This window comes from Bos grunniens, chromosome 24, assembly GCF_055505025.1.
Source record: "Bos grunniens cultivar Pamir isolate PY7600 chromosome 24, Bosgru_T2T1.0, whole genome shotgun sequence".
Taxonomy (NCBI): Eukaryota; Metazoa; Chordata; class Mammalia; order Artiodactyla; family Bovidae; genus Bos; species Bos grunniens.
Window position 1 is genome coordinate 60,427,139 of NC_141188.1, and position 26,564 is coordinate 60,453,702.

At 42.3% G+C, this 26,564-nt stretch overlaps 1 long non-coding RNA gene across 1 annotated transcript in view; it reads left to right on the plus strand.

Annotated features, from left to right (window-relative positions):
* Positions 1-6,357: 6,357 nt before the first annotated feature.
* Positions 6,358-26,564, plus strand: part of LOC147346384 (uncharacterized) — a 61,704-nt gene continuing 41,497 nt past the window's right edge. The window contains exon 1 of the long non-coding RNA XR_015153587.1: positions 6,358-6,486. This is a non-coding gene — a long non-coding RNA (uncharacterized LOC147346384). The remainder of the gene's footprint in view (positions 6,487-26,564) is intronic.

A 26,564-nucleotide genomic window follows, 5' to 3' on the forward strand; every position in this document is an offset into this window, starting at 1 on the left:
TGATGTTTCTTCATTTGGAGAAACGATACATTGTGGGATATTTATCATAACAAGGGTCCGCTCATTAAATGCCTGTAGTGCCCATCTGTTATTTTGACAAACAAAAATGTATCCTCGTATTTCCGCTGCCACCTGGGAAGGTGGCCATGTGTTTGGTTGAGAAATACCTCCTTTCTCGCCTCTGATGCTGTGCCCTGCACACTCCAGTATGTGGTTAAATGGCTCATATTCAGCGACATGCTGGTAAGCTAGCTCTCAAAAAAAAAAAAAAAAGCCTTAAGTTGTATCCTTTGCCAATTTCTGGGCTGTAAATATTTCAACACAGCAATTTTCATGTTATCTGAGGTTTAACCACTGGCTTGTAAAATTTCTGAGTATTTAATAATTGGCTCTTGAGAGGTGGTAGGGCTAGCTCCAGCACATCCCTGGGCACAGAAGTTCAGAGCTGGAAGCTGGATCCTCCAGCACCCCTTATTTTATGAAAGAAAGAACGCAGTAGAAGGTTTACAGTCAAGTGTGTATATTTTGCCGTGATCAGCCAGTCTTTGACCACACAATGCCCCTATCAATTCCCCGGGGCTGCGGGGCGGGGCGGGGCGGGGGCGGCGGGGCAGGGGTGGGGGCGGGTAAAGTGTTATGCTCTTTGCTACTAAATGATTATGGGAGATGGAAGTGTCTCTGTTCATGGATTTAGCTATACATTCATTTCCAGCACTTGGCCTTTGTCCTTGTGAGGATTCTCATAATATCTGCACGTTGTTTAGGTTAAACACAGAAGGTTGCATTTATCTGATGCTTCCCATGATGCAAAGGGGCATCCCAGGTGGCTCAGTGGTAAAAAATCCACCTGTAGATGCAGGAGACGTGGGTTCAGTCCCTGGGTCAGGAAGATCCCCTGCGGGAGGAAATGGCAAACTGCTCCAGTACTGTTCCCAGGGGGCGCGCTCTCCCCCATCCCCGGGTCTGCAGTAGGTAAACCTAAGTCTCTGGCTGGAAAGAGAAGAAGCTCCTCTTGGCGAGCTGCATTCCCCTGAGGTGCAGGGCATCTTCTCTTGGTCAGGAGAGAGGCAGCGCTTCTCTCAAGGTCTAAAGGGCTGCATCTGAGACAGCCTTTTGGAGCTCGGGGCTCGTCTGTGAAACTCCAAAGAGGGAGTGGGAGTCTTCCATTTTATGGGACTAGCTGGTTGCTGCTGCACCTGTCCTTGATTTCAACTAGAGGTACCCGGTTATCTGACTTTCTCCGCTCTCCCTGCCTCTCACATTCACTAAATCAATACTTCCATGACTATATACAAAACTCTCAAGTTTAGACCTTAGGTCATACAGTGATTTAGACAGAAGCCTAGACACCATCTGTAGGATGTTCCCTTGCCTGGTGCAGCCTGACAGTAATTTTATGGGATGATATGCAGCTATGGTGTTAGAGCCAGGACTAGAACTCAAGCGTCCCAATTTCCAGGTGTCAATTAACTAGACTAATGTCATACAGCGAGTAAATAGCAGACCCTGGACTCAAACCTCAATTGGCTTACTCACTATATACAGCTTCTTTTTTTTTTTAGAGAAAGGGAGGTAGTTTCTGCCAACTTTCTTTAATCTCTTAAGTAGTTCCAATAATTCTAGGCTTGATGTGACCTTGGAAAAACCATACATAGCGTTGACTATATGGACTTTGTTGGCAAAGTAACGTCTCTGCTTTTTAATACGCTGTCTAGTTTGTCATAGCTTTCCTTCCAAGGAGGAGGAGTCTTTTAATTTCATGGCTGTAGTCACTGTCCACCATGATTTTGGAGACCAAGAAATAAAATCTATCCTTATTTTAAAGTTGAGCAAACTGACACCCTGAGAGACCCTGAGAGGTTCAATAATGTGGAGAGGTGCCTCAGGCAGAGCTTGTCTGCAAAGTTGGAGGACTTTCTCTTCTGGACCACTGGTCAGGGGTACTATTAATATGTTCTAAACTCAGCCAGGAACCATCAATACCATCATAAACATTAATTAGAGCCACAGTAGAATATCAGGAAGTGGGTGCTGGGAAATCTGTTCCCATCTCCAGTGAGGAGCTCCCCAAGCCACTGGTTCCATGGAAGTGGTATTATTCAAGGTGGGATGGTGCTGGGAGAGAGAGTGGCAGGGGGCAAGGGTTCCCAAACTTCAGCAGGATCACAGCTGCCTGGGTGCTTATTCAAACACGATTCTTGGGCCATCCATGCAGGGATTCAGCTGCAGAAGGACGATGGAGGGACTGTGCATCTATATGTTTCATTAGCATTTGCAACATGAATATAAAGGGAAGGTGAGAAATGAAACAAGAATGAAGGGATTGAGGGTCAAGCATTGAAAAGGCACGCTTTGCTCAGCTTTGTGTTCTGAATTTAATGATTGTTGTTGCAGGGTGCCATGGACAGGCCAGGTTAGAAATATCTCTTTTGGAGCCCTTCTTGAACTGGTGGCTGAAAAATCCAAGACTGTTTTTAAACATAACATAGAGGAAAGGAAAGTAGCCTAAATACAGATATTGATTTAGATCAGAGGTGGGCAGAACACAGCCAGCGTGAGATAGGTCTGGGACCTGGGACCCTTCGCTGCAAAGCTTGCCCCTGGACACACCTCCCCTTCAGCTACAGGGTACGAGGCAACCACACGGAACTGAACATAACTGCGGGTACGGCTGGAGAAGCCCTGCGCCGAGAGGTGCAGAGAAAACTCCTCCCGTTTCTCAAGAGCCGGGAGCAAAACACTGCGTGTTGGGAATGAGAGCAGGGATGGCACATGTCCCACACGCTCAGCGTCACACAGGGATGGGCAAGCTACCCGAGCCACGCTCCAGCCTGACCCCTGGGCCCCCCTACTCCCACCCCGTGGCAGGAACAAGGCCCTCCCCCCACTTCCAGGAGCAAGCAAGGGAGCCGGATACTTGATTTCACGCCCGCCGGCAGCTGGCCCAGGAGCCCCAGAAAGCCTTGACTGAATTTCTTGTCTGGCCTTTAGTCAGTTTCTGTTGATCAGGGAAGGCAAAGAATCATGGTCGGGATCAAAGGACCAAATCCAGCCCACTGCCTTGTCCTGTCAATTAAATGTTATAAGAGCACAGTCTTACGCATTCATTCACCTACAGCCTAGGGTGCTTCTGTGGGGCTTCCCAGGTGGCTCAGTGGTGAAGAATCTGCCTGCCAGTGCAGGAGATGCAGGAGACGAGGGTTTGATCCCTGTGTCAGGAGCATCCCCTGGAGAAGGGGGTGGCAACCCACTCCAGGATTCTTGCTTGGGAAATCCCATGGATAGAGGAACCTGGCGGGCTACAGTCTGTGGGGTCGGACATGATTGAGCGTGCACGCTGCGTGCTACAGGATAGCATAGAGAGTTGCCACAAGAGACCATGTGGCTCACAAAGCTTAAATATTTAGGGTTTGATTCTTTCCAAAAAAAAAAGTGCATCAACTCCTTTTACAGAAAAAAAAATATATATATATTTAAAGGTGATTTACAATATTGTGTTAGTTTCAGGCATACAGCTTCAGATTCTTTTCTGTTACAGGTTATTACAAGATATTGAATATAGTTCCTTGTGCTATACAGTCAGACCTTGTTGTCTACCTACTTTATATGTAGTACTGTGTATCTGTTAAACTCCTACTAATTTGTCAGTCCCCTGCCTCTTTCCTCTTCGGTACATAAGCTTTTTTCTATGTCTGTGAGTCTATTTCTGTTTTGTAAATGAGTAAGTGATACTATATAATATTTGTCTTCGTTTGACTTCACTTAGTATGATAACCTTTAGATCCATCCATAGGGCTTCCCAGGTGGCTCAGTGGTAAAGAATCTGCCTGCCAATGAAGGAGACACAGGAGATATGGGTTTAATCCCTGGGTTGGGAAGCTCCCCTGAAGGAAAAAATGGCAACCCACTCCAGTATTCTTGCCTGGAGAATCTGCTGGACAGAAGAGCCTGGCGGGCTACAGTCCATGGAGTTGCACAGAGTCAGACACGGCTGAGTGACTGGGACATGCAGATCCATCCATGTTGCTGCAGTGGCATTGTTTCATTCTCCATATGGCTGAGTAATATTCCATTGTACACGAGACCGCAACTTTATTCCTGCACCTGTAGATGGATGCTTAGGCTGCTTCCATGTCTCGGCTGTTGCAAATGGTGCTGCTGTGAACCCTGAGGGGCATGTAAATTTTCGACTTAGAGGTTTCGCCTTTTCCAGATATATGCCCAGGAATGGGCTTGCAGGATCATATGTTTTTAAAAGAATCTCTAGACTGTTTTCTATAGTGGCTGCACCAATTTACATTCCCACCAAAGGTCACCCCTCTGTTTTTTAGAGAATGCGTTTAGAATATAGGTCCTAAGTAAGCTATTAACGTATTCTTAGGGCTTGTGTCTGGAGAAGGAAATGGCACCCCACTCCAGTACTGTTGTCTGGAGAATCCCATGGACGGAGGAGCCTGATGGGCTGCAGTCCATGGGGTCGAGAAGAGTCGGACACGACTGAGTGACTTCACTTTCTCTTTTCACTTTCATGCATTGGAGAAGGAAATGGCAACCCACTCCACTGTTCTTGCCTGGAGAATACCAGGGACAGCGGAGTCTGGTGGGCTGCTGTCTATGGGGTTGCACAGAGTCGGACACGACTGAAGTGACTTAGCAGCAGCAGCAGGGTTTGGGTCAGGAAGATCTCCTGGAGAAGGGAATGGCAACACACTCCAGTATTCTTGCCTGGAGAACTCCACGGACCGAGGGGTCTGGCAGGCTACAGTCCATGGGGTTGCAAAGAGTCAGACACCACTGAGCGACTAATACACACACAGGGCTTGACTATGTGCAGAAACATACTTGGATCTCACTGTCGCCCCAGCCCACATGCCAGAGTAACCTGTGTGGACAAAGCCAGATAACGACACATATGGCAGAGGCAGCGTCTCTGAAGAATATCTTATCCTGTTATTGCATTGAGTTTTGAAGGAATTTAAACGCATCCCACTCTCCTTTTTCTAAAAAGCTCAGAAATTTAGACAAATTTCAACCTTTTGGTTTGTGTTTTTCAAGCTTCTGCTTTTCTGAAGATCAGCTACTTTGCTGAGAACAAGGAAAAACGGAGAAAAGGAGACGGTCTCAGGGTTCTTTGTGTCCACCCCAGTTTTATAGCCTCTGTCTTGCTGAAAGCCAGGAATCTGCCCTCTTTTTCCCAAGGCCACTGACAGACTATTCACATTCTTGCTTAGAGATTGAGAGAAGCTTTCACGGTTCAGCTGCTGACTCATCCAAAATACTAAAGCATGCCTGCTGAGCCCTGGCTCTGGAGATGCAGAGATGTATAAAATGCATTCTCTGCTCGCAGCCTACAAGCCGCAAGAGACACAGAGCAATTACCTGGAAGACAGCCTCAGATGTGCTGAAATAAAGCAACTATGGCAGCCCAGGGAAGGTCCAACCAAGACTGCTTGACAGAACAGAAAAGCACATATGCTTTGTATCTTAAGTGATGCTTGTCTTTACAACACGCAGATTTAGATGTCAAGATGTCCATTCATTAAAAAAAAAAAAAAAGCATTACTCTCGAATCTGAAACTAATCAGCGTCAAATAGAAGAATCATGTTTAACTTCATCATCTTCCACCGATCTTTGCCTAGTTGCTGTATCAGGTGAAGCCAGTTGAGATTGGGTTCAGGGCACAATGTGGAGCCCCTGGGTGCTCAGGAGAAGACTGGGGTTCAGACAGCACAGGGGACCCTGGATGCCTGGCGTCTGGGCTGACGTATGAGCGAGGTGTCTCCAGGAAGGGTACCTTCAATCAGTGTCCTTAGAAGTGGGTCTAGGCTATTGAGCTGGCACCTCTTTCCAGGCAGACTTGTTTTAATGGGTAAGGAGTAAAGCGAGCTCTAAAGCAAGGCATCTCCAATGTCCCTGCAAATCAGGGTTATCAGCTGAGTTTTCCTCTTTTGGCCCTGCACCATGCAGCTTTGAGATCTTAGATCCCCAAGCAGGGAACAAACCCAGGCCCTTGCATTGGGAGGTGGAGTCTTAACCACCTGTCCACCAGAGGAGGGCCCCTGCTGAGCTGTTTAGACTCCTGCTGCCCAGGGCCCTCTCCAGAGTGACCACATCGTAATATCTGAGGGGAGACCCCAAGGGAATAGTTTTAAACTCCTCAGAGGAGCCCAGAGTACAGCCATGTTTTGAAATCAGTGGATCTCAATCACCTGAAGGGCTTGTTAAACTTAGTCTGCTGAGTTCTCCACCCCAGGGTCTGATTCAGTGGGTCTGGGCAGCTGGAGAATTTGCATTTCTAAAACATTCCCAGGTGATGCTGACCTGGGATGGTGGGGTCAGCACGTTGTGAACCACTACTGTAAAGGAGAGCAATAAAGGGGGCGGTCGTTTGAGAAGCAGAGTTCCTGCCTTTTGAGGAGAGAGGTGCAGAGACCAGGCTGGAGACGCATGTGCAATGTGCCCGTGAGAGACACGTCCCTGGGACGGTAGGCACCCACCTTCAAAACGGCCTCGGCTAGCGAGGAAAAGTGCTTTATGGGGTGTATTTTTCTCTTTCTTTTTTTCAACCTCTTTCTGTTTCAAACTCTAGTTCTCTTTCAAACTCTAGTTCTCTTTCAAACTTTCTTTCTCTTTCAGACTCCTCTTTCTCTTTCTCGGACTCTCTTTCTCAAGCTGTCTCTAAAACGCTTTAAATCTCTCTCTCTCCCTTTCTCTTTCGAGATAAGAACTTTGTTAAAATACTAAAGAGCATTTAAAGGAATCTGGCACACTCAAAATGGCTTTAATTTTACAGAAAACTTGAAATTTGAAAAATAAAGTAGCTTTTTGCAAAAAAGCAATCTTGAATGATAGATATTTCTGATGGAACAGCTTTGTCGCTCTACAGGAAAAACTTGCAGTTATGTAGCCCGAAGAAATATGCCGTAAGAAACAATAGTTGAAAAGTAATACACACAGAATATGAATAATTCAATATATTTGACCTCTTTGTCTTGATGTCAGCAGAGGAGCACACCTAGACAATTACCTTCATTATTTATGAAACGGTCTCTTACTGCCCGAATCTAATTTCTTCAGCCCATCTTCCACTTTAAAATGGATGCTCATTATATTTTATTTTAAATTCCTTTTAATAGCCGTATTCTCAATTGAGTGAATAATCTCCTGGATACACTGCTTTCTCCTTTATTTAAATATTCTCTCAGAAAATTATTTCATCTTTTCACGTGACTTTGCCCACTTTGAGAACTCAAGAATATTTAAAAACTCCTTGCTGTAGAGGTCATGCTTTTATGGCGAAGGGCTCTTACAGGATGCAGAATCTGTAGAAGGTAACCTGTTTCAAGAAGGAGGAAGCAAGAGGGGGCAGAAAAAGCACCTGCTTTGGAGCTGACCAGCTCTGCAGCTGTGGCCTGTTAACAAGCCAGTTTTCCAACGTGAGAGTTACTGTGTCTCCAACAAGGTTGCTGTGGGTGTTCAGTGGGGAAATACAGAAGTGTCTGCTAGCGAATGCTTTTTCAGTTCATACATGCCCGTTCCTCCATTCCTTGCAGGGTCTATTTCATTTGTCAAATGTTTGCTTAGATCCTTCCCTGTGGCATGTTTCAGGAATATAGAGATGGATACATGTTCCTTCTTCAGGAGGACTTCATAGTCTAAAATGAAAGTGTTAGTCACTCAGTTGGGTCTGACTCTTTGCAACTGCATGGACTGTAGCCCTCCAGGCTCCTCTTTCCGTGGGATTCTCCAGGCCAGAATAGTGGCATGGGTTGCCCTTCCCTTCTCCAGGGGATCTTCCCAACCCAGGATTAAGCTGGGTTCTCCTGCATCGCAGGCAGGCTCTTTACCGTCTGAGCCACCAGGGAAGCCCTTCATAGTCTAAGGAGATAGACAAGCGGACACTTGCAGGACAACGTGGCTGGTGCCGCATTGGAGGGTGTCTGTGGGGTCCACGTGCTCTCTTGGCCTCCCTCCAGGCCGGAGGCGCAGGCAATGGTGAGGGGGGGGGGCCCTCCTGGGGTACTTCGCTCTTCTCAGGAGTCACAGCTTGGTGCTGTCTGATATCTGAAAATTGTTCCTGTTTTTGTCTAAGTTTTCACTTGTAGTGTGGGGTAGTTCTGGACTGTCTTCCTCATGGCCAACGTGGATGTCCAGAAAAAGCATTGTGCAATAAATCCTGAAAATTCCTCGAATTATGAACATTTCTTCTCTGTAATATTCTCCAAAATATACAAATTTGGGGGATTTTAGAAATAACTGCCAAGAGTATATAAGGCTTGTGTAGGTTACTCCATCTGCTCAAAGTGACTAAGGGATTTACTTTCAGTCAGTTCTAGTTTCCTGGACTTAGAAGGCAGGATTCACAGCCTCATTCTTAGGGCCCAGGTGTTACAAATTTAATCCTATAACATCTCTTTGTAGAACATTACACTCTTGTAATTATTTAATTAAACATCCCCTCAATACTATTTTCCTGATAGACTTTAATCTTCATAAAGTCAAGCACCTACATCATTTTAAATGGTGCCTGCACTATGCCAAAGCCTTTGGGTGGATCACAACAAACTGGAAAATTCTTCAAGAGATGGGAATACTAGGCCACCTGACCTGCCTCTTGAGAAATCTGTATGCAGGTCAGGAAGCAACAGTTAGAACTGGACATGGAACAACAGACTGGTTCCAATTTGGGAAAGGAGTACGTCAAGGCTGTGTATTGTCACCCTGCTTATTTAACGTATATGCAGAGTACATCATGAGAAATGCTGGGCTGGAAGAAGCACAAGCTGGAATCAAGATTTCCAGGAGAAATATCAATAACCTCAGATATGCAGATGGCACCACCCTTATGGCAGAAAGTGAAGAAGAACTAAAGAGCCTCTTGAGGAGAGTGAAAAAGTTGACTTAAAACTCAACATTCAGAAAACTAAGATCAAGGCATCTGGTCCCATCACTTATGGCAAATAGATGGGGAAACAGTGGAAACAGTGTCAGACTTTATTTTTTTGGGCTCCAAAATCACTGCAGATGGTGACTGCAGCCATGAAATTAAAAGATGCTTGCTTCTTGGAAGAAAAGTTATGACCAACCTAGACAGGATATTAAAAAGCAGAGATATTACTTTGCCAAGAAAGATCCATCTAGTCAAAGCTATGGTTTTTCCAGTAGTCATGTATGGATATGAGAGTTGGACTACCAAGAAAGCTGAGCACTGAAGAACTGATGCTTTGGGTGTCAGAGAAGAGTCTTGAGAGTCCCTTGAACTGCAAGGAGATCCAACCAGTCCATCCTAAAGGAAATCAATCCTGGGTGTTCATTGGAAGGACAGATGCTGAAGCTGAAACTCCAATACTTTAACCATCTGATGTGAAGAATTGACTCATTTGAAACGACCCTGATGCTGGGAAAGATTGAAGGTGGGAGGAGAAGGGGATGACAGAGGATGAGATGGTTGGATGGTATCACTGACTCAATGGACATGAGTTTGAGCATATTCCTGGAGTTGTTGATGGGTAGTGAGGCCTGGTGTGCTGCAGTCCATGGGGTTGCAAAGAGCTGGACACGACTGAGTGACTGAACTGAACTGCCACTCTTAACTTACTTTTTTCATACAATGAATGCTGAGAGGAGAAGCTTAAAAATGCTTTTCCTAACTTTAAGGGACTCTACAACACTCTTACACTGAAAAATTTGTTGTAATATTAGTGAAGCCAGAGTCAGTGGTGGAAAAATTTCAAAGGATTCAGCAACCATTTATTGAGCACTTAATGTGTTAGTCACTCAGTTGTGTTCAACTCTTTGCGACCCTGTGGACTGTAGCCTGCTGGGCTCCTCTGTCCCTGGAATTCTCCAGACAAGAATACTGGAGTGGGTAGCCATTCCCTTCTCCAGGGGATCTTCCTGACCCAGAGATTGAACCCAGGTCTCCGGTATTGCAGGTGGATTCTTTACTGTCTGAGCCACCAGGGAAGCCAAAAAAGTGAAAGTGTTAGTCACTCAGTCGTGTCCAGCTGTTTGTGACCATTCAACTATGTTCTCCTTGTTATTCTCTGCCCTTGATGTATTGAGTATCAATAACAAAAGGAGAGCAACAGCCGCAAAGATCAGCCAGGGCAGAGTGCGTGTGCAAAGGAATAGTGGACATAATTTATGTGACACACCTGAGTAAAGCCAGTGTTTTAGACGCTGAAAAGTGGTAACTGACAGTGATGAGCAATGGAGAAGAAAAAGAAGGGCACGGGGGGTGCGAAGGAGTGGGGGTGCCGGGCAGGTTACGATTTAAATCAGAGAAAGTAGGTCTTCTTGAGAGAGACAGCTCAGAAGCATCAAAAATTTGAGGGAGGTGAAGGTATTAACCAGGCCAATATAAGAGCAGAGTGTTCCAGACAGAAGGATCAGGCCGGGCTTGTCGAATGTGTCTGGAGTGTTCTAGGAAGAGCTGAGAGGCCAGTGTGGCTGGAGGGAATACGAGACAGTGGAAAGAAATGAAATCAGGTCAGGGAACAAGGCAGAGATCACACAGAGCCTTGTAGACTAAAAAAATAAATTAACTTCCTCTGAGATAGTTTTCAACATTAAGTAAAGAAACACTGTCCTCTAATTGTAATTTTCTGAATCAAATAATTATAGTTTCATTATTATAAGTCAATAGACCTCAGAATTATTAAAACAGATCTTTGAATAATACAGGGAAGATCACTGACCTTCTTAGTAAATCGATATATTCAGAAACCTAACTTTATGAGGACAAATTTCATAATAAACATGGATTTAAAATAAGCTTTGTGAAAACTGTCATTCAAATACTTAATTTTTTCCTAATTAAAGGCTAACCTAGTGTTTGTAGCATCAAAAGCATGTGATGTGTATCACCAGCTTCTTTCCTTAAAAATTAAGTAATATTTAACATACATTTTATTTTATTCTTTAAAAACTGGAGTATAGTTGCCTTAAAATGCTGTGTTTCTGCTGCTTTTGTTGTTGCTCGGTCGCTCAGTCGTGTCTTGACTCTGTGCGACTCATGGACTGCAGCACGCCAGCCCTCCCTGTCCATCACCAACTCCTGGAGCTTAATCAAACTCATGTCCATCTCCAGCCATCGTATCCTCTGTCATCCCCTCCTCCTCCCGCCTTCGATCTTTCCCAGCATCAGGGTCTTTTCCAATGAGTCAGTTCTTCACATCAGGTGGTCAAAGTATTGGAGCTTCAGCATCAGTCCTTCCAATGGATATTCAGGACTGATTTCCTTTAGGATTGATGGGTTTGATCTCCTTGCAGTCCAGGGGACTCTCAAGAGTCTTCTCCAGCACCACAGCTCAAAAGCATCAGTTTTTTAGTGCTCAGTTTTCTTTATGATTCACTCTCACATCCATACTTGACTACTGGAAAAACCATAGCTTTGACTATACAGACCTTTGGCAAAGTAATATCTCTGCTTTTTTTGTTGTTGTTGTTGAAGACTTTTTTTATGTTTACTTAATTAAAAAAAGTTTTAATTGGAGGCTAATTACTTACAATATTGTGGTTTTTGCCGTACATTCACGTGAATCAGCCATGGGTGTACATGCGTTCCGCATCCTGACCCTCCCTGCTGTCTAGGTTTGTCATAGCTTTTCTTCCAAGGAGCAAGCGTTTCTGCTGCAGAACAATGTGAATCAGCTCGATGTACACACATCCCCTTGAGCTTCCCTCTCCCTGCTCCCCCATCCCACTCCTCAAGGTCATTACAGAGCACTGAGCTGAGTTCCCTGTCTATACCAGCAGGTTCCCACTGGTTAGTTATTTTACACATGGTAGTGTATGTAAGTTTTAAATTATTATTTTATAATGGATGAATTAAAGATTTTAGGGCTTAGAGTAACTTTTAAAAATATTCTGATATAAAATCAAATATCAAGAAGGATATAGAAAAAAGAAAGCAAAAGAAATTCCAAGGAGGTAAAAAAAAAACCCCAGAAATCATCACACTCAAATAAGACTAATTTCAAAATGAAAATACATAGAATAGGCAACCCCCCTGTTTTTAAAAAGACAAGTATTCGAGCTTCCAGAAATGTGATAATCTGAGCTTATGTGAGTGGGTTATCTTAAAAATACTTACATAGTATGAGCTCAAAAGACCATGATCACCAGTACTCAAAACAAAAAAGGAAATAAAAACGACCATAGTAAGGAGGAATCACGCAAGCCCACAGTAGTTGGGGACTGGCTTTCTGATGGTCAAATACTGACACAGGTGCGTGTGAATTGAGTCAGGACTGAATGTCCTGCGTTAATTCTGAGCCACAACCCACTGCCCTGGTTTAAGGAACTGGGAACATTCCACGCACTGTTCCTGAGCGAAGCCGGGAAGCGGCTCCTTGTCCAGGGTTTGGGACGGAGGAAAAGTCATCCATGAGGATTCTGGTTTCCTCTCAGATGTAAACATGAAACTTTTCTCATAACCCTAGGTACAGGAGACGCTCATAGCATAAATCAGTCAACAGCTGAAGACAAACGTGAATAAAAACCAATAAATTATAAACCAATAAATAAAGGCAGAAAACAATGACATAGACATGAGTGTCGACTCCCTAAGAATTGGAAATATTGGGAAAATTTGAAATTGACCAAAAATAGACTTCAGATAATAAACAGATTTCAAGTGAAACAAAAGGTGATGAAAAAAGAACATGAGAAATCAGAAAACGAAGTCCTAGAAATGAGTACCTCAATCACTGAAATCAAACAGATACTTGATAGATGAGCTAACAGCCATCAGATACAGATAAAGGCAGTGTAGTGTTGAGGCTGTATTGGAAGAAACAGTCCGAACAGCATCAGGAGAGACAGTGATGGAGTGTGTGAGCAAGTATGGGATGCAGAGGGTAGAATGTTTATGGCCGGCGGGGATCGACTCTGCGGCCAGCCTGGGGGAGCATCAATTGTATTTGTTTCCTTGGGCTGTTAAAAGAACCACTATTTTCTAGGTCTGTTTGTTCATCATTGCATCCCCACCACACTGTCACTTTGTAATAAGTCTTGCTGTCTGGTCTGTAGAAACTCCAACTTTGTTCTTTAAATTTGGCCAGGTTCTTTGCCTCTCCATACAAATTTAAAATCAGCTTATGTATTTTCACAACATATCTGCTGGATAACCAGAATTACATTTACTACATAAATAGATTTGGGAGAATTGACATCTTTATAATTTGAGTCTTCTCATTCCTCTATTATTTAATCATTCTCTGATATCTTTTAGCAATGTTTTTAAGTTTTCTCTGTATCAATAGCTTGAAGTGAAGCCAAGCTCAGTTGTGTCCAACTCTTTGCGACCCCATGGACTGTAGCCCACCAGGCTCCTCGGTCCATGGGATTTTCCAGGCATGAATACTGGAGTGGGTTGCCATTTCCTTCTCCAGGGGATCTTCCTGACCCAGGGATCGAACTCGGGTCTCCCACATTGTAGGCAGATGCTTTACCATCCAAGCTACCAGGGAAGCCCTTATTCCTATGTATTTGATATTTTTTAGAGAATTGTATATGGTATTGATTTTAATTTTATTCTCCAATAGCTTTTTAATTCTTAATGTGAGTATATATACCATATTGAGTTTATAACCAGTGACTTTGGTAAATTCTCTCTTTAATTTTGATAATTTGGGTTCCTAGGTGTGCAATCATGCCATCTGTGAATGACAAGATTTCTTTTTTCCCTTTCCATTATACTATTTACGTATTTATTTTTTGCCAATTGAATTGGCTAGGATCTTCTCTATAATATAATTAGAAGTGGTTGTGGTGAATATCCAGGTATTTTTTTCTCATCTCAGGAAGAAAACTTTCAATAATTTTCCACTACCTGTGATATTAGCAATAGTCTTTTTTTATAAATAACTTTTATTAGAAGGATAATCCCTTCTAGATTTCATTTGCTGAGAATGATTTTTTTTAATCATGAAATGCATTTTCTGCATACAATATCTCATTTATTCTATCAGTTTGGTAGAAATCTATTAAGGACAATATTGGGGCAATTGATGAAATTTGAATATGGACTGTATTAGAACACAGATTTCTTCATTTTGTTAATAGAATTATGTTTATGCATAAGAATAGCCTTTTGAAGATTTATGCTAAAGTTTCTATTTCTAAAACTTACTTTTAAATTCTGCAAAAAATAGTATCTATCTCTCTACTAAGAACATAAAACTATACACATTTGTACCTGTCTATATACAAATATGGTAAAATGCTAATAGTTGGTGAATTCAGGCAAAGGGTATATGGGATATTCTTTTATTATAGGTTTGGAATTTTTCAAATAAAATTTTAGGACAAATAAGGATTCAACTATTATAATAAATTTGATATTGAACTTTTACCTTTCTCAAAGGCTGTCCTTTTCCATTTCAATGTAATATTTACAAAACCATTTATATATTAAGCCCAGAGGAAATCTCGATAAATGTCAAAACTGAATTCAAATAGACATTATTCTCTTTCCATATGAAATGAACTGTGAAAACTGATCTCAAATGGTTAACTAAAATGAATCAATTTTGGATTAACATTTAGATGAATACTTATTCAAAAATTAATTTGAAATTCACATTATATTTAGATATGAAAATCATATAAAATTATACAAATTCTGGACAAACCAGAAAAATCAGAAAAAAATCCACATTTTAAATGTTTCACTTTATTGTTAAGAAAGAAAAAATAATGAACTAAAAAAATGTTCCAGGAAAGTAACTGCAGAGTAGCCTGTTTGCTTTTGCTATTCTCATTGCTGCTTTCCTAGTTATTTCCATGCCGCAATTTCTTCAGTACTTCCTCTAAGAATGAGCACCTTGGGTTTCAAATTTCTGCTTTACAAACAATGCAGAGCAAGAATACTGGTTAAAAATTAGTTAGAAACAAAATGCCAAAGTAGAGATAAAAGTGTTCTGACACTGTATGTGAAGTTTGGTGTTGAAAGATATATATACATACAGCAGCACCCGGCCTTTGGCACACCCAAACTCTCAATAACGGAAAAGAAAAGAAGCATGATGATCATCATGTTCCATCAAATGTTTAATAAAATGGTCCTGATGATTAGTTTTTCATCAGATTGTTTTCTGATAGGTTGAGGCAGGAGAAATAGCAGGCTACCAAAACAAAAATAGATTATTAAAAAAAAATCGTGGTATATATGGAACTATGTGTAATTTTGTTCTATATTTTCCAAGTCTTTTTAAAAATGTGTTATCATATTTTCATAATTATAAAAAATTAAAAAGACATTAACACACAAAATGGATGAGTCCTCAGGGAGGAGACACCAACCAGCCCAAACTGCATTAACTGTATTCTTGATTAGAAAGTGAGCTGGGGCATGGGGTCAGGGGAGCAAATGTCAAGCCACAGTGCTCTGCATTCTTGCCAGAGAAGAGCCTCTCATGCAGGGAATCAATTATAAGCCCTACAGTGCGCGTTTACACACAGTGCTGTGAAACGCAGACAGCAAATGTTCAAGGAGGGGCCTCGAGTTAGAAAGAATTTGCAAATGAAAATGCACAAGTGGTAGCGACTCGGAGAAGAGGACGGTCTGAGGGGAAAGCAACCTGAAGAAAGAAGAAAGATTGGCTGTGTCTTCATAGTTTATGTGAACTTCTAAGAGGGGCTATAACTCATTTTGAGAGCTTTAATGAAGCATCACCGACCTGCACAAATGGCGTGTATTGAAATAACACAGTTTGGTTCAGGTTCTAACATATTCGTATACCCTTGAAACCGTCACCACAATGCCTTCTTGCTCCTTTGTAATCTCTTTTCGGTAGTTCCCCCCACTCCAACTCTAGTCAATCACCAGTTACTTGCTTTTTCTCTGTAGATTAGTTTTCATTTTCTAGAATTTCATACAAATGGAATCATACCCATTACCTGATTTTTTATTTGATATAACGACATGAGATTAAGTGAATGAACTTGCAGCAGCAGTTCATTTCCTTTTAGTGCTGCGTAGTGTTCCATGCCCGGGATGTTTACCTGTTCACCAGCTGATGGACACTTGGGCTATTTCCAATTTTGGCGTGTTAGAAATAATACCGCTAGGAACACTGGGGAATATAATTACTTCTTCCTCTTCCTCCCCCGCCTTCCTCCTCCTCCTCCTCTCCCCACCGCTCGCTCCCTCCTCTGTAAATACCGGGGTGCTGTGGAACGGCTGGGTCACGTGGGAGGGACATACTTAACTTTTAAAGAAGCCATCAGACTGGACTCCAGTGGCTTCCCGTGTTTGTATTCCGACCATCAGAGAAGGAGATTTCTGGTGACTCTACAGGGCCACCAACACTTGGTAGGCTCAGTGTAGTCATTCCAGGAGATGGGTAAAGATATCACACTATCGTTTTAACTTGTATTTCCACGAGTGTAGAAAAGCTGGTCCTACGCCTGCTTATCACCCCCCAACAACAGGAGAGGACAGAACCCCTGAGAGCCACGGCACAGGAGAATTCATGTCCCCTTGCAGACCTTAGTGATCATGAGAAACTCGGGCGCAGGGAGAGGTCCTGGGAAAAGCCCCCACGTGGCGTTGGTCCATCTGGGCCGCCAGGGGTTCTGTTCACCCCTGCTGCTCCACAGTGGGACTGAGCGACCCATCAAGAACTCCAGCTGAGTGCTTCCTACCAGCGTGAATGCCTTCCAGTACACGTCCCACATACACACATGCTCATGTCCTGCATTTCGCTGGACATGCCCGCCTTTCTTTGGATTTGGGCGAGTGAGGAGTTGTCCCATCATCAGCTTTTTGATGAGGTTTTAACAGTTGTGATCTTGCCAAATTATCTTTTTTTTTTTTTTTGGAAAAGGTACATCCTTTTCATCTTTTTACATCCTGATCATAAGCCAGAAGGCAATTAATATCATCTGAATGAACTTGCATGTGAAATGAGGTGAGGATGGGAGATGTTTTAAAATGGTCAGTCAATTTGGTCACTCAGTCATGTCCAATTCTTAGCAGCACGCTAGGCCTCCCTGTCCATCACCAACTCCCAGAGCTTGCTCAAACTCATGTCCATCAAATCAGTGATGCCATTCAACCATATCATCCTCTGTCATCCCCTTCTAGTCCTGCCTTCAATCTTTCCCAGCATCAGGGTCTTTTCCAAGGAGGCAGTTCTTCGCATCAGGTGGCCAAAGTGTTGGAGTTTCAGCCTCAGCATCAGTCCTTCCAATGAACATTCAGGACTGATTTCCTTTAGAATTGATTGGTTGGTCTCCTTGCAGTCCAAGGACTGTCAAGAGTCTTCTCCAACACCATAGTTCAAAAGCATCAATTCTTCAACACTCAGCTTTCTTTATAGTCCAACTCTCACATCCGTATATGACTACTGGAAAAACCATAGCTTTGATTAGATGAACCTTTGTTGGCAAAGTAATGTCTCTGCTTTTTAATATGCTGTCTAGGTTGGTCATAGCTTTTCTTCCAAGGAGCAAGCGTCTTTTAATTTCATGGCTCCAGTCACCATCGGCAGTGATTTTTGGAGCCCCCTCAAATAAAGTCTGTTACTGTTTCCACTGTTTCCACATCTATTTGCCATGAAGTGATGGGACCAGATGCCATGATCTTTGTTTTCTGAATGTTGAGCTTTAAGCCAACTTTTTCACTCTCCACTTTCACTTTCATCAAGAGGCTTTGAGTTCCTCTTCACTTTCTGCCATAAGGGTGGTGTCATCTGCATATCTGAGGTTATTGATATTTCTCCTGGCAATCTTGATTCCAGCTTATGCTTCATCCAGTCCAGTATTTCTCATGATGTACTCTGCATAAAAGTTAAATAAGCAGGGTGACAATATACAGCCTTGATGTACTCCTTTCCCAATTTGGAACCAGTCTGTTGTTTCATGTCCAGTTCTAACTGTTGCTTCTTGACCTGCATATAGATTTCTCAGGAGGCAGGTGAGGTGGTCTGGTATTACCATCTCTTTCAGAATTTTCCACAGTTTATTGTGATCCACACAGTCAAAGGCTTTGGTGTAGTCAATAAAGCAGAAATAGATGTTTTCCTGGAACTCTCTTGCTTTCTTGATGATCCAATGGATGTTGGCAATTTGATCTCTGGTTCCTCTTATTTCAATACAAATTTTACTTCCCAAAGTTACAAATATATTAGACAAAAGCATCACTTAAGTGGGAGTCAAAATGCTTCAAACATCCAAACGTTAGAATTTTTATAAAAGACCTCTTTTTCAAACAATAATCGCTGATTATATAAAATTCTGTGGCAATAATCAAGGCAGGTATACTTCTCAGTGGCAGTATCTGGTGATGGCACGATCCACCCACATGCAAATGAGTTTCAGTGACGTTAAACTAACGCAATTGATAGTCTGATAAAGTGCTGCTTTCTTGCCAGTGATGTGAAGACTTAAAAACTATTACAATATTGCCTTGTAATTATGTGCACATGGTGATTTTCTTAATTATTTTCTTCTGTTTTTTACTGAAGTACAGTTGATTTACAATGTTTCAGGTATGCAGCAAAGTGAGTCAGATATGTATGTGTACACACACACACACACACTGTTTTTCAGATTCTTCGCCATTATGGGTTATTGTAAGATATTGAATACAGTTCCCTGTGCTATACAGTAGGTCCTTGTTTGTTTATTTTATGTGGTATGTATTGGTTAATCCCAAATTCCTAATTTATCCCTCCACCACCCCTTTCCCTTTTGGTAAACGTACGTTTATTTTCTGTTTGTGACTATTTCTGTTTTGTAAGTAAGTTCGTTTGTATAATTCCTTTCACGTTGCTCACATAAATGATGGCACATGATACTTGCCTTTCCCCGTCTGCCTTTTCCCTTTTGTGGTAATCTCCAGCTCCGTCCATGTTGCTGCAAGTGACATCATTTCATTCTGTTTAAAGGTGTATAATCCCTCTTCTTTGTCCACTCGTCTGCTGATGGACATTCAGGTTGCTTCCATGTCTTGGCTATTGTAAATGGTGCAGCTGTGAACACTGGGGTTCATGTGTCTTTTCAAATTAGAGTTTTCGTCTTCTGGATGTGTGCCCAGGAGTGGGGCTGCTGGATCACATGGTAACTTTACTTTCAGTTTTTAAAGACCCCCGCTGCCGTTCCCCATAGGGCTGCACCAGTACACATTCCTGCCGACGGTGGGGATTCCTTCTTCTCCACACCCTCTCCAGCACTTGTTATTTGTAGAATTTTTAATGATGGTTGTTTTGACTGGTGTGAGGTGATTGATTATCTCATTGTAGTTTAGGTTTGCATTTCTCTAATAATTAACAACGTTAAGCATTTTTTCATGTGCCTGTTGGCCACCTGTATGACTTCTCTGGAGAAATGTTTGTTTATGTCTTCTGTCTGTTTTTTGATTGGTTTCAATTTGGTTCAGAAAAGAAACCAACTGGTTTCTTTTTGATATTGACTGTATAAGCTGTTTATATATTTTGGAAATCCCTTGCTGGTAGCATCTTTTGCAAATATTTTTCTCCCATTCTAAAGGTTGTCTTTTCATTTTGTTTATGGTTTCCTTTGCTATCCAAAAGCTTATAAGTATGCTTAGGTTTTATTTTTGTTTCCATTACTCTAGTAGATGGATCCAAAAAATATTGCTGTGATTTGTGTCAAAAAGTGTTCTGCTTATTTCCCCCAGGAGTTTTACAGTATCTGGTCTTACATTAAATGGTCTTTAATCCACTTTGAGTTTATTTTTGTATATGATGTTAGCCTGTATTCTGATTTCATTCTTTTACATGTAGCTGTCCAGCTTCCTTGGCACCGTTTAGTGAAGGGACCGTCTCTGCCCCCTTGTATATTCTGGCCTCCTTTGTTGTGGGTTAATTGAGCATAAGTGCAGGGGTCTTCTGGTTTTAAGAGAGAAACTTTAGATACAGTTTAATATAGAACAGCTTTTGTTGTTGTCGTTCGGTCATTTAGTCACGTCCAACTCTTTGTGACCCCATGGACTGCAGCACGCCAGGCTTCCCTGTCCGTCACTGTCTCCCAGAGTTTGCTCCAACTCATGTCCACTGAGTTGATGATGCCATGCAACCATCTTATCCTCTGTTGCCCTCTTCTCCTCCCACCCTTAGTCTTTCCCAGCATCAGGGTTGATACTATGAGTAAGTGTGGGTTACAGGGCTCATAAGAAATATATAAACGGAAGTACTACTTAAACTCTAAAACCCTGTACAAATCTAAGAGCTCAGGATGGTGACGACTGCCTGAAACATAGTGGCTTTCTAGTTAGAAAGTTAATAACTTCTCAGTCAAATACTAGGAAAGCTGACTGAAGTCTATTTCAGATGCCAAGCAAAACACCATCGCGGGAAGATTTCTCACAACTTCCATTGACGGTTACATAACACGCAGATACATTTTAGGAACGATATCTTCCTTCTGAGAAGATTACTTTCCTTCGTTGAGCTATGTATACCTCTCTGTTAGGTTTCAGCACAATTTCTTATCATCGGTGGGCTTGGGGCCCAGCATATAAACATTTTATTTTGGCAGAAGGAATTACCATCGACAGAATACGGGTAGGGTTAACATGGTATGTCTTTTTGAGGAAGCTGAAAGGTCATTGTTGAAACTATAAACTGAACATAGTCTGCCAATCACTGGAGTTAATTCCTCTGTCTCATCTGGACCAGCACCTGGTGTTAGGTGCAAGGCACGAGAAGGGCTGCACGTTGCAACCGAACTTACGCGAGTCCGTGTCGACCGCTGTGCTAGGCTTACAGAAAATCTTAGCAAATCCAATGCATGTTTGGGACTAAGCCTCAGTATTTCAGGTGGCTAAAGTCATTGAATTAGCCAAATGTGAATATAATGGTTGCTATCATTAGTAATGTTTATGAGACAGCTTTTACACAGTCGCACAATTTTAGGGAAGGTCGTTCATAGCCTTCCCCCCCAAAATAAGAAGGAAGGACCCAGGACAAAGCACCCCACTTGGCTTGCCCTCAGCTGTACCCTGGGCTTCCCTAGTAGCTCAGACGGTAAGGCATCACCTGCAGTGCGGGAGACCTGGGTTCAATCCCTGGGTCAGGAAGGTCCCCTGGAGAAGGAAATGGCAACCAACTCCAGCATTCTTTAAAAAAAAAATTTTTTTTTAATGGAAGGATAATTTCTTTCCAGAATTCTATGGTTTTCTGTCATATATCAACAAGAATCAGCCATAGGTACACCCATATTCTCGCCTGGAGAATTCCATGGTCAGAGGAGCCTGGTGGGCTACAGTCCATGGAGTCACAGAGTCAGATGTGGCTGAGCGACTAACACTTTCATTTGGCTTTTCCAGCTGTGCCTGGTTGAAACTGTCACTGAGTTCAACGCTGAAAGGGGAATAAGACATGGAGCCTGAGACAGACTGGAGGGACATTTGTGAGCGACACATTCCTTCTTTGACTCAATATATATTCCTTGAGCATCTGCTTCGTGGTGCAGTGGATCGTAGAATCCTTTCCTCCTGTGACTGCTAAGGCCACCCCACCCTTTCTGTTCGGAGCCCCCTTCTCCCTTCCTTGCTGACCCCCTGGGCTGTGTATCATGGTGCCCCTCCCTCCAAATTTGTTAACAGAGTTGGTTACGTGCAGTAGACTCTTCCTAAGGTTTACTCCAGCCCTCAAAGCATAGATTTTGCCTTAGAGGTAGGAAAGAACCCTAAACTTGTATCTATGAGAACTCCATTTAAGGGATTTCACTTGGAGATGGATAGCAGACTCTAAGCCCTGCCAGTGTTGTTTCAGAAGCTGGATTCACTTGTCTCTGGAGCCAGATGCTCTTCTGGATTTCCTAGTTACCAGACTTTGCTCTTGATTTTGTTTTTTAAGCTAGCTTGTTTGAAGAGGTAATTTACTTGTTTTTGGTTGCGCTGGGTCTTTGTTGCTGTGCTGGTCTCTTCTCTGCTGCAGAGCACAGGCTTCTCAGGCTGTGGCTTCTCTTGTTTCAGAGCAGGGCTTGAGGGCGCAGGCTGCGGTGGTTGAGGCACACAGGCTTAGTTGCCCCAAGGCAAGGGAATCTTCCTGGACCAGGGATCTAACCTGTGTCCCCTACATTAGCGGGCAGATTCTTATCCACTGTCCCACCTGCGACGTGCTCCCCTTGATTCTTAATCTGCTTCCTCTTGGGTTTCTGTCTCTTGCAACAAATAGACAGCTGGTAAATAAATGCATGATGAGTCAGACTCTGTTCTAGATTCCAGAGAAGCAGTGGTGAACAGGACCCAGAGCTTGTACTGATGGGTCTTCCATCCATAGGTGTGGTGTGTGTGTGTGCAAGATGTCCTAGACATTCCCAGGGAGAATGACAGAAAAACATGATCTACTGATAAAACTTTTCATTGTCCTAATTCTTCCCTGATTTACTCAGGCTGCTAAATCTGAATCCGTGAGGTGTTTGCACGACATACATACATTTCTGATGCTTGGTTGATTCAGGCAAGGTCTCATAGGTTTTTTGTAAGTTTGATCCTGAACCTCTGTTGGGGAATTCTCATTCTCTGAGTCAATAGAGAAAAATCTGCATCTGTGGAATAACGTAGGACTGTGTGACCAGGAATCTGTGGTTGGGATATACAGTGAGGTGATGGAAGATACAATCACCAAATGTAAAATCAGGATGGAAGTGGTGAATGATTATAAAGCAAAAACACCCTTCTGTTTTTCTGTACTCTTACTACTCAGAGCATCCTCTGTACTCCAAATAAATGTGTATGGACTTCCCTTCATCAAGCAATTCTGGGACACCAGCTGGGGACCCTACAATTTAACTCAGTTCTGACAGTATCTGCCTGGAAATAGCACCAGATCCCAGAGGTGAGGGCCCAGTGCCACAGTCTGCCCACTCTCCTCCCCACACCCCAGATGCCAGTCTTAAGTCCAGGTTGTCACCTGCGCTTCTGAAAACCACTATGGACTGAAGGTTCCCACATCCCCCTCCTCTGGTTCGATTAACGTGCTGGAGTGGCTCACAGAGCTCAAGAAAACATTTTACCCCCTAGAGAACCAGGTTATTAAAAAGAATGCGACTCAGGAGCAGGCCGATGGAGGAGATGCATAAGGCAAGGGATGGGGAGAAGGGCCTGGTGGTTCCAGGTTGCTGGTCTCCTCATCTCTAATTGGCCACCAACCTGGAAGCTCTCTGAACTCTGTCCTTGTGAGTTTTCATGGAAATTTCATGAAGCAGCTATGGTTGATTAAGTCACTGGTCAGCAGTGGTTAATTAAACCTCCCCAGAGGGCAGAGGTGGGTTTGGAGAGGGATGGGGCTGAAAGTCCAAACCTCTCATCACAAGGTGGATTCCTTTGGCAAATAGCCTCCATTGTTAGGGGTTTTCTGGAAATTATTAATACTTTTTGGACAAACTCAGGTGTGTTCAAAAGGAGCTTATTATGAATAATGAAAGATACCTGTCAGGAAATGTTGAGGGTTTTAAGCTCTGTGGCAGAAACAAGATTGAAGACCAAATATATGCATTTCTTCTTATAAACGAAAATATTACAATCGTAAATTGGATTCTGATGGAAAACATTAACGGGATTTACGAGAAAAGAATAAAAACATTAGAAAGTTGAAAGAAAAGAGGACAGAGAGAAAAATCATGTTTGGAGATTTCAATCTAAATTATAATCAGAATCCCAGAAGAAAAAATAGAGATAGTCTTAGAAATAAGACAGACTGACCTGAAACATATGCTGCTGCTGCTGCTAAGTCGCTTCAGTCGTGTCCAACTCTGTGCGACCCCATAGATGGCAGCCCACCAGGCTCCCCCATCCCTGGGATTCTTCAGGCAAGAACACTGGAGTGGGTTGCCATTTCCTTCTCCAGTGCGTGAAAGTGAAAAGGGAAAGGGAAGTTGCTCAGTTGTGTCCAACTCTTCGTGACCCCATGGACTGTGGCCCACCAGGCTCCTCTGCCCATGGGACTTTCCAGGCAAGAGTACTGGAGTGGGGTGCCATTGCCCTCTCTGGAAACACATTCCAGTCTACTAATAAAATGCTCACCAAGTGTCCAGCAAAATTGATACGTCGGAACCAAAGCCGTGACCCATGTTTCTTAAAGTGTGTCCCACAGGATGATACTCTCATCTGATGCTTGGTGACCTGAAACTAACGGACCACCAGATGTTTCTTCAGCAAAGGTGAGTTTGTTGACAACTGGAATTCAGGGTCTGCAACCAAGGCAAGCCCCACACAGGAAAGGAAGGAGACCCCATCGCTCTTTCCTAGAGAAGAAAACGAATTAGGAGGGCTGTGGGAAACAAAGAGTCCATGGCTTTTCATTGGCTAAATCCTCACCAGGAAAGAAGAGGAGTCTCTTTGTTCCCATTGGGCTTGGCCAATGCAGTCGGGTGTGAGGGCTTCCCCTGCTGGTCGCCCAACTCCGTTTAACTGAGATTTCTGTTCATTAATTTTTTTATGTGCTCATTTGGAAAATGGTTTCATGGCCTGAAAAGTGTGGGAGATTTTGCACAATACAATGGCTTCTGAAAGACTCACATTGTATATTTGCTAGTTAAATGAAATAATCAGAAAAAAAAATAGGCCAATTTATTTTAACCCACTATGTCTCTAATTTATGACCACTTTTGGGTGGGGGTAATACTTTCAACATGTGTTCTAATAATGTTGCACAGAACTTATGTTAGTGAAACAATGCCTCAGACATTTGCTGGTTAAACCGGTAACTTTCCACATATCTGTTTATCTCTACCATCTCTCATCATGTTCTTGATTTCTATCTCCCATCTATGTCTTCTACGCAAGCATTCAGGAAGGGTTTTTTTGAACAGCATGAATTCAAACATATTTATTGAAGATAAAAAGTTGAATAAAGTGAAAGTTATTAATAAATATGCAAAGACTTAGAATGTGTGCACCTATATGCTTGTTCTGCAAAGTTTATGCCATGTTGTACTTCAGATTCACAAGGATTTAATTGTCTAACTTATTCAAGAAAGAGGAAATTTTATAAATGCAATGACAGTAAGAACTGAAAAAAATTTAGAGTTGGGTCTAAACTATCATTGCAATTATAGTTATAAAATAATGCAAAAATTAGAAAGTAACTATTACTTGTTAAATGATAATTTAAGAATCTCCAAATTATTTAAGTGGCGAGCAGGAAGTTGTGGAAAGGGAAATGCTAGGGAAATAAAAATATGCTAACTTATAATTTTATAAGATGAAAGTTAATTTTTCTTGATATGATTTGGGAAAAAAGTATCTAGAATTTCAAAATATAAATATTCATAAAATAAGAAAATAGAATGACTATCTTCTAAACCAGTGTGTTAAAAAAAGATAAAATAATAGAGAAAAGGGGCTTCCCTAGTGGCTCAGCTGGTAAAGAATCTGCCTGCAATGCGGGAGACCTGGGTTTGATCCCTGGGTCGGGAAGATCCCCTGGAGAAGGGAAAGGCTACCCACTGCAGTATTCTGGCCTGGAGAATTCCGTGGGGGTCGCATAGCGTCGGACACGACTGAGCGACTTTCACTCACTCACTCACTCAGAGAAAAGACTGAAGTGAGACACCAGGTGGTTATTTCTAGGACAGATTAGGTGACTTTTTGGCCTCCTTTAAAACGTGTTGCGTTTTCATTATGCGTGTGTGCATGCTCAGTTCTGTCCAACTCTTTGAGTTCCCATGAAGTGTAGCCTGTGAGGTTTCTCTGTCTATGGAATATTCCAGGCAAGAATACTAGAGTGGGTTGCCATTTCCTCCTCTAGGGGATCTTCCCCACCCAGGGATCCAACCTGCATCTCCTGCACTGGCAGATGGATTCTTTACTTCTGCATCACCTGGGAAGCCATTTTCCTTATACTTGATACCAAATTTATATTACTTCAATGATTGCAAAAGATGTCAATATGTGTGTATATGTTTAAGAATTAAAGTCAATGGATTTTGGCAATATATATCAAGTCTTAAAATTTTTCAAACCCTTTAAGCCTGTCATTCCACTGTAAAAACCTATTCTAATGATTACATCTGAAATATAGACAAAGAATACAGAAGAAAGGTCATTTCATCTTTTTAAATGAACATATAAGTTATACCAAATGTTTCAAAAATTGACTATTGATATTTCACTATTTTATTGACTGAATTTATGGTGGAATTTTGAGGAACATATACTTGCAAATGGAATTGTCTTTCTGAAATGTTTTTCTTCCACTTTTTATGACAGTGATACATGTCCATTGAGGAAAATTATAAAAATCATAAAATCGTAAAGATGTGTCAATGTAATTACAGCAAAGGACAGTAAAGAGTTAGGTTAGGCACTGGGATATGCCAAGAAATATTTTTCAAATGAGTGAGTCACTACATCAGAGAATAGGTTCTGGCTGAATGACGGTTTCAGTGAACTCCTCATGGATTGGATTTATGATATTTCAATGAAAGTGAACATTTAGCATTTTTTCCAAAAGTTATCCTCTCATAAGCAGTTTCCACGAAACCACTGTGATATAAATAGGCCTCCTCATAAAGTATATCAGTAACCGACGAATAAGGAAATGAGTATTTTACAGCTCAGAGGATTTTATGTGTAGTAGTT